Consider the following 9283-nt stretch of genomic DNA (forward strand, 5'->3'; position numbering starts at 1 on the left):
GTATAAGCTACAAACTCAAAACCTGTTGCTGGGACCTAACCAGAGGTAAATGGTCAGATGGACACACCCTGTTCTTCTGAACACACCAATCATAATATGACAACTTCCCCGAATATTTGACAGATCTGTGAAGCTGGTCACTCCTGCAATTCTGGCAGGCCATTCTGTATTAGTACAGAAAGCAGACCTACATCCATTTGGTTGAGTGTTGAGGCCAAAAGTACCATCACAGGGATGATCAACACCATCACCCCTAAGGAGTCCTGTCTAAGACAGCAGTGATCACCATCAGGTCACGAAAAGTTGAGTCAGAAATGAGGATACCATCTATACCACCCATGGGGCTGAAGGCCACACCCAACACAGGCACAGTATGAAACCTTACAACTTTCAAGAACATGGTTGAGACACTACGCCAATTACTGATGACAGAACAATCTAGAGTTGAGGCTGTTGTCAGTACTGTCTTGACAGAGCTTATAAAAATGCTGAAGATGCCGGCAACAAACTCAAGACAGGACAGATCCATTGGGTCATATGTGCTTGGTGTCACAAAGCTTCTGAATGACCCTAAACAGATTTTACCCTTGGTGCCCCTTTTAATTTCTCTTGTCATATTTATCTTTAAAAGCTTCAAGAAGAGCTACACCCACAAAGTTCTTAATTAATAGACTTTAGGTGATTATGTAGGAATTACTGGAAGGATACTTACACAAAAAATAATTTCTGTATTAAGTGTGCTTGGAAATCTGGAAGGACATTTCTCCTTCCTTTGTGATCTGTTAAGTCTGAATCAGGTATTATTTTACGCATTGTTTGAAGAGAGAAGCCAGATACTTAATAGATTTGTTATAAAACTAATGTTGTAATTAAAAGCTCCCTCCTCTTTTTGAAATTGAAAAAAAAATGTCATGTTATAGACCAGGGAAGTGTAGTAACGGTCAGGATAGAAGTAAGCAATCCCAAGTTCACCACAGAATTAGTTTATTGGGTCATTTTTCAACTTGATCAGATCTAAAGAGAGAATCCTTGTGGATCTTGACTTTTTTCTGCCTTTTAAAACAATGTTATGTTTATAGCCCATTCTAGTTAGAAACTTTGTGAAATATATGGTGAGTAATTAGTATTGTTTTTATAACTAGTCATTTAATGAAAAGAAAAATAAGATCCTAGAAAAATAAGTAAGCATGAGAATGAATAAATACCATGTTCATGGGGTGCCTGGGTGGCTCAGTTAAGCATTCACCTTCAACTCAGGTCATGATCCTAAGGTCTGGGATCAAGCCCTGTGTCATCCGGGCTCCTCCTCAGCAGGGAGTCTGCTTTTCCCTTTTCCCCTCCCCCCACTTCTTGCTTTATCTCTTTCTCAAATGATTTTTTAAAGTCTTTAAAAAAATACATTGTTCATGCTGATAATTCTCAAATTTGTATCTTTAGCTTTAACTTCTGCTTGGAACTTTTAACTTGCCTACTTGACTGCTCTATTTGAATGTTTCATAGATAGCTCACATTTAACAAAATAGAACACAGGCTTGCCCCCATGCTATTACCCCTCTGGTCTCCATTGTCAATAGCAATATGAGCTATCCAACCACTCACTCTAGACAACTTGGAGCCATTCTTACTTCATCTCTATCCCTAATGTTCTGTATCTGTCACCAAGTCTATTCAATTCAATTCCGCAAATCAGTCCTTGGTCTTATCTATGTCTTTCTCTTTTTATGGCTGCTCCCTAGTCCAGCTCTCATTATATCTTGCCTAAAATACAAAAGCCTGCTACCCAATCTCCCAGTTTCTGCTTCTGTTGTCCTCCATTTGTCCTCCACTTTGCAGCAAGTGGCCTTATTAAAATGCAAGTCATATCATGTCGCTCCACAACTCAACACCTTTCAATAGCTTTCAGTTTCATTTAGGAGACCACTCAACATTCTTACCATGACTGGTAGGACCCATGTGATCTGCCCCTGACTTACCACATGTTCACCACCAATACTCCAGCCAACTAATCCTCTCTCAGCATTTCAGAAAGTAGAACTCTTTCACCCCAGGGTCTTTGCACATATTGATCCCTCCACATGGAATGTGCTTTCTTCCCAGCTTCAAGATCTAGAGCTATTAGAGCTCTCAGGTCATTTTCATTAAGGTAGTCTCTGATTCTGTTGGTCTTCAACTCAGCCTCCTGCTTGTTTCCATAGCACTCATAATTCCTTAATATTTCCTTTATTTGTTTCTTCCTTTCTCCTCCCTGCCCTCCTCCCCCACCCCATGTAACGAAGGCAGGAACCAATGTCTAGTTTGATTCATCAGTGAATTTCTGGTGCCTTCCACAGTCCTTGGCTCATGATGGTGTTCAACAACACTTGTTAACTCAACTGAATCAATGGAAGAATTTAAATATTAAAATATTAAAAGAGAGCATTAGGCAGAATCCAGGAGAGAGCTAACATCAACTTTGAGGGGGCAGGATATAAACCTACCAGGAAATTCAAAAGAAGCCAGAGAGGAAGGATTCTGCTAGAATATTCTGAAAGCCAACCAAAGGATGCATTTCAAGAAGGAGGGCTAGGGAGGAGTAGGCTTGGCCAGATGCTGCCAGATGTCAGGTGAAACATGGGGTGAGGCTGTCTGCTGTATTTAGCATTACAAGCGTCATTTGTGATGTTGGCAATAGCAGTTTCAAGAAGACTGGTGAAGGAGAAGAGAAATCAGGCACAAGTTACTGGAGGGAAAGATTTCAGTATGATTGAGTTTAAGAAAGGACCTAGGAGAGAAGGAAGCGTAAGAGCCAGCAGTGAGAGACTATGATCAATGGAACACAGCACCCCACCCCCCATCATCCACTTCCATGGAACCCAAAGCCCAAGTGGAGGAAAGAGGAGAGGAGACTTCTCTAGAGTCACTGTGAAAATCACCTGGGAGGGGTTTTGTTTTTGTTTTTTAAGATTGTATTTATTTATTTAACACAGAGAGAGAGATCACAATTAGGCAGAGAGGCAGGCAGAGGGGGAGGGGGAGGAAGGCTCCCTGCTGAGCAGAGAGCCCAACGTGGGGCTGGATCCCAGGACCTCTTGATCACGACGCAAGTTGAGAACAGAGGCCCAACCCGCTGAGCCACCCAGGTGCCCCCAAAATCACCTGGGAGGCTTTTAAAAGAACCAGTGTCCTTGGCCCTACCCTAATTCGATTAAAGCAGATCTGTAGGCATGGGGTCTAGATAATGATATTTTTATAAAGCATCCAGTCTCTTCAAAATGTGCAGACCATGGTTAAGAAATGCCAGTTAAAGTAACTGTTTTAACTTTCTTTCTTTTGTGTGTTGAAATAACACTTGCAATTGGGGGAGGTTTCCTAGTTAGGCAAACACTGAGTTAAGGTAGCTGACAGGTGTCAGCAGGAAGGGGTGAAGAAGTTAGTGGGTACCTTTACCTTTATCCAGCCGAATTGTTTTAAATCCATGCATACATTCATTTACAAAAATGTGGTAGAATACACGAAACATAAAATTGGCCACAGTAACCATTTTCATGTATGGAGTTCTGTAGTAAGTATATTTACATTGTTGTGCAACCAATCTCCAAAACTCTTTTATCTTGCAAAACTAAGACTCTATGCCCATTAAATACCTTTCCATTCCTCTGACTTCCAGCCCCTGGAAGTACCATGCTACTTTCTGCCTCTATGAATTTGACTTCTTTAAGTAGCTCATATAAGTGAAATCATGCACATTTATTCTTTTGTGACTGCCTTATTTCACTTAGCATAGTGTTCTCAAGGTTCATCCATACTGTAGCATGTGTCAGAATTCCTTTCCTTTTTTTTCTTTTTTTAAGATTTTATTTATTTGAGAGAGAGAGCACGAGTGGGAGGAAGGGGTAGAGGGAGAAGCAGACTCTGTGCTGAGTGCAGCGTCTGACATAGGGCTCCATCCCAGAACCCTGAGATCATGACCTAGCAGATGTTTAACCAACTGAGCCACCCAGGTGCCCCAGAATTCCTTTCCTTTTAAAGGCTGAATAATATTCCATTGTATGTATAGATGACATTTTGTTTATCTATTCATTGGTCTTTGGACACTTCATTGCTTCTACTCTTGGTGATTGTAAATAATGCTGTAATTAGCATGGGTATACAAATATCTCTTCAAGACCCTGCTTTTAATTCTTTTAGGTAATTCTCAGAGGTGGGGTTGCTGGATTCTATGGTAATAATATTTTTAATTTGTTGAGGAACCACCATACTGTTTTCCACTGTAGTCATTTCCATAAAATGACTACAGCATTTTATATTCCCACCAGCATTGCAGAAGAGGTCTAATTTCTTCACATCCTTCCTAAAACTGTTTTTTTTTTTTTTAAAGATTTTATTTATTTATTTGACAGACAGAGATCACAAGTAGGCAGAGAGGCAGGCAGAGAGAGAGGAGGAAGCAGGCTCCCTGCTGAGCAGAGAGCCTGACGCGGGGCTCAATCCCAGGACCCTGAGATCATGACCTGAGCCAAAGGCAGCAGCTTAACCCACTGAGCCACCCAGGTGCCCCCCAAAACTGTATTTTGTTATTTATTTTTTGATAGTAGCTACCTAAAATATGTGAGGTGGTTACATTGTTCATTTTTACTCTTGCTATTTTTTATTTTTTGTTTCTTTTTTTTGAAGATTTATTTATTTATTTGAGAGAGGGCATGGATGAGTGGAGGGAAGGGGCGGAGGAGAGACTCTTCAAGGAGAGTCCCTGTTGAGCACAGAGAATCCCACAGGGCTCAGTCTCACAATCCTGAGATCATGACCCAAATTTTAGTATTTTTTTAAAAAAGATTCAGATCTTTATTTATTTGAGAAAGAGAGAATGTGCCTGCGAGTGGAGGTGGGGGAGGGGCAGAGAGAGAGAAAGAATCCACGCCTAACATGGAGCCTGAAATGGGGTTCAATCCCATAACGCTGAGATCATGACCTGAGCTGAGATCAAGAATGAGACACCTGGGGTGCCTGGGTGGCTCAGTCGGTTGGGCATCTGCCTTCAGCTCAGGTCATGATCCCAGAGTTCTGGGATCAAGCCTGGTGTTGGACTCCCTGCTCAGCTGGGAGTCTTCTTCTTCCTCTTTCCCTTACCCCACTTGTGCTCTCTCTCACGCAAATTAAATAAATAAATAAATAAAGTCTTTGGGGGGGAAAAAAGTGAGATACTGAACCAACTGAACCATACAGGTGCCCCCACTTTCACTGTATTTGAGAACTTCTTTTTTAAAGTTATTTTTATTAACATATAATGTATTATTTGGCCCAGGAGTACAGGTCTGTGAATCATCAGGCTTACACATTTCACAGCACTCACCATAGCACATACCCTCCCCCGTGTCCATAACCCAACCATCCTATCCCTTCCCCCCTCACCCCCTAGCAACCCTCAGTTTGTTTTGTGAGATTAAGAATCTCTTATGGTTTGTCTCCTTTCCAATCCCATTATGTTTCATTTTTTTCCTTCCCTACCCCCCAGAACCCCCATCCTTCCTCTCAAATTCCTCATATCAGAGAGATCATATGATAATTGTCTTTCTCTGGTTGACTTATTTTGCTCCGCATAATACCCTCTAGTTCCATCCATTTCATTTCTTTTGATGGCTGCATAATATTCCATTGTATATATATACACCACATCTTCTTTATCCATTCATCTGTCGATGGACATGTAGGTTCTTTCCATAGTTTGGCTATTGTGGATGTTGCTGCCATAAACATTTGGGTGCACAAGCCCCTTCAGATCCCTACATTTGTATCTTTAGGGTAAATACCCAGTAGTGCGATTACTGGGTCATAGGGTAGCTCTGTTTTATTTGAGAACTTCTTAAGTGAGGCTATACCAGGTGGTGTTGGATTTTTCAATGGATTTCCACCCTGGGGGAGACTAGGATTGGATAACTCAGACTTTAGCAAGGCTCTGTCTCTCCTTTTCTTATAGAAATTTTTGACATCTAGAAAATAAAGAAAAGCTTACAGTTACAAATCATGTCCTCTGATAGGGTTCTTCCTCTCTGGGGAAGACATGTGCACACAGCCTTGTCTAAAGGTTTCTCTTACTCTGAATCCTAGAGTGTTGTGAGGAGGGAAGATTCTATTTCTCAGTGCTGCTCATTTCTGGGCAAATCTTTGCTGCTCATTTTACATAAGATACAAGATAACCGGAGGCTTACAAAGTATGCAAGGGAAGAGATAGGCCAAGCTGCTGACTTCTTTCTCTGGCCCCACCTGTAGAGAACAGTGTCAGTCTGGGAGAGAAAATCATGATGTCTGCTGAGTTCAAGGTTGGAGGCTTTAGAAATTTAAGTATTTGTTGAGAGTCTATGTACCTTACTACTACACTATTATACCCCTGTTGACTTCAGCAAGCAGGACACATTTGATGAAGAAAATGGAAGAAAAATTTTAAGTTTGTGTTATAAAATTTTTTGTACCCAAGAGACTATGAAATCTGACTACCAGATATCTATTTAGATTACAGAAATGTGAACCCCAGTGCATTCAGGATCTAACTTTTGTTAGATTGAGCTGCCCCTGCCTTTCTCAACACTTTCTTACCTTCCTCTCAGAGAAGCCTGTACAGGCTAAGCTATTAGATCAAGGAAGTGCTGGAAGGCTTCTGTCTGCTAATGAGCCAGAATAAGGTGTGACTCCATGGGGTCACTTCAGAAGTCTTATTTATATGTCATCCAAGGAAACCTTGAGAGTTGAAGGTAGATGGCAATTTGGGCTCAGTGATAATTATTTTGTTCAAGGGCATTTCCAGTTTCTCCTCCACTTGATTTCACACAGACCTCACTATTTTACTAGTGCCCAAGTCAACTTGCCTTTTGTTGGCGCCCATGGACGATAAGGGACTCCCATAGAACATGCTGTATGTTTCATAGTACTTAGCTTGCTGCATGCTGTTGGACTTTTTGTCAGGCTTTTCTCTGACAAACTGTGATTGTGGCAGAGATCGTGCTCCATTCATCATCGTCTCACCAGCATATGGTGATGTAGGCATGCTCAATAAATATCTGAGTATGATACGATATAAATATGCAAATAATGCCTAATGCTCATTGAGCACTTCCTATGTGCCATGTACAATCATTAATTGTACTAGTATTTAATTTAATTTGGGTGAACCCTCATAACAGCTCTATGAAGGCAAGAGCTGTTCCATTTCACTGAGAAAACTGATAGAAAGTTTAGAAAAGTTATCCAAGTTCACACAGCTAACAAGTAGCTGAACAAGGAATGGAGCCTGGGCAGTCTGGCTCTTGAGTCAATAAGCTGACTTTGAAAAAAATAAAAAAAGGAAATGAAGTAGGGAAAACAAGGGTTTTTATCTGTCTGAACTCCCTTCCTGGGCAAGAGGGAGCACAGGTCATCAAAGGCAGACTAGGAGCTGGCCATGAGATGGTTCCCGGGGGGAGACCCGACGGAAAGGCCTGTGCGCTGGCCCAAAGGCACCAGCAGCAAAGCAGAGACAGCCCCCCAGAGCAAGGGGTCATCGTGGTGGGGATGCAAGGCTGGTGGGCGTCCAAGCTCCACCCACCCCTCCTTTTCCAGATGACTCCTCCCCCTGGGGCTTTTGGGTAGGGTGTGATATCAAGGATTTCGAGCTGAATTGCCAATTTCAGTACTGAGAACAACGAGTCAGGTATTTCACTGTGTTTGTTACATTTGTCATCATCATGAATGAATAGATAATGCATATACAGGGTACACAAATTAAAAGATTCAATAGGATGGTGAACCCCCACACTGCCTACCCCTACAACCATCTCCCTTAGCCACTGGTGACCACAGCTGGACATTTCTTGTGTATTCTTCTAGAGATCAAATATATATATATATTTATATATATGTGTGTGTGTATATATATATATACACACACACAAATATGTATAGATACACATACATACATTATTTATATATGCACATTTCTCTGGAAGAATATATAAGAAACGTTCAACAGTAGTATTTATACACACACACACACACACACACGTGTGTGTGCATATACATATAGAAGTGTCCACTCATCCATTTTCATTCTTCTAAGGTTTCCTTCCTTTTTTTTCACACTGTTGTCCCTTCTCTGTTGTCTTTATTTGATGTATTATGCTTCTTTTATTTAAAAAAAAAAAATCCTCTGTTGTCATTATAATGGAGTTTGGAGGAGAGCTCTGAGATAAACACATACCACATTTAACCAGAAGTCTTGTTAAAAGGTAATGATGGAGCACATCTGAGACAGACCCAGGTTTGGGCAGTCACAGATTATCTATGGGAAACTGGGTCAACTCAAAGAAAGCAACCTAACAAAATCCTGGTTTTAACAATAATAACAATAATGTTCATTTCACATTATCAGTGCTAGCTGATGTACTTTACCCAGTCTCTCATTTAATCCTCACATAAAATAGGTACTAAATCATCAGTAGCATTTCAGAGGTAAGGACCCTGAAGCTTACAGAGATCCAGTAAACTGGCCAAGGTCATAAATCTCACAAAGGACAGAGCCCAGGATTTAAATTAACATCTGCCTGAAACCTTTCTCTTAACTCCATGCTTGTTATATACTCTTCTGGCTAATTCCCGACCACTATGAATAGATTGACTCAAACTTCAGTTTTGTGAATGGAATGTATGTCTATGAGGACAGGATATGCTGAATGTGATTTTCCAGGGTCTGCTGTTCTCTTCAAATGGCATTTGAAAAATAAGATAATTCTAATTATCTTAGAAACTGGTTGGTGAGAACCTGTCTTAGTTCTATCTGAAGACAGCCCACCCTACGCCTCTAATATCCCCCTGTTTTAGCCTTAATCTTTTTACACTCTCAAACTCTAAAGTCTAAAGAAGTTCAAGTGGGACATGCTGTGTAGTTTCAAAAAGAAACTGAGGTTCCAGAAGTTCTTAATATAACAGGAAAGTGGTTTCAATAATACTATATTAATACATAGTTAATATTATATGTCAACTTGACAGGGCCATGGGTTGCCCAGGTAATTGGTTACACATAAATTCTGGAAGCATCTGTGAGGCTGTTTCTGGATGAAATTAGCATTTGAAATCAGTAGACCAAGTAAAGCAAATGGCCCATCTTAACGATGGGTCAACCAGCCGGGTGAGGGCCTGAACAGAAAAAGGTGAAGGGGGAATTCATTCTGTTTGAGGATCTCTGAACTGGGATATTGGTTTTCTCCTGCCTTAGGACTTGGACTAGAACTTAAACCATCAGCTCTCCTGGTTCTGAGGCCTTGGGACTAGGTGTCTT

The sequence above is a fragment of the Mustela erminea genome, chromosome 6 (genome assembly GCF_009829155.1).
Source record: "Mustela erminea isolate mMusErm1 chromosome 6, mMusErm1.Pri, whole genome shotgun sequence".
Classification (NCBI taxonomy): Eukaryota; Metazoa; Chordata; class Mammalia; order Carnivora; family Mustelidae; genus Mustela; species Mustela erminea.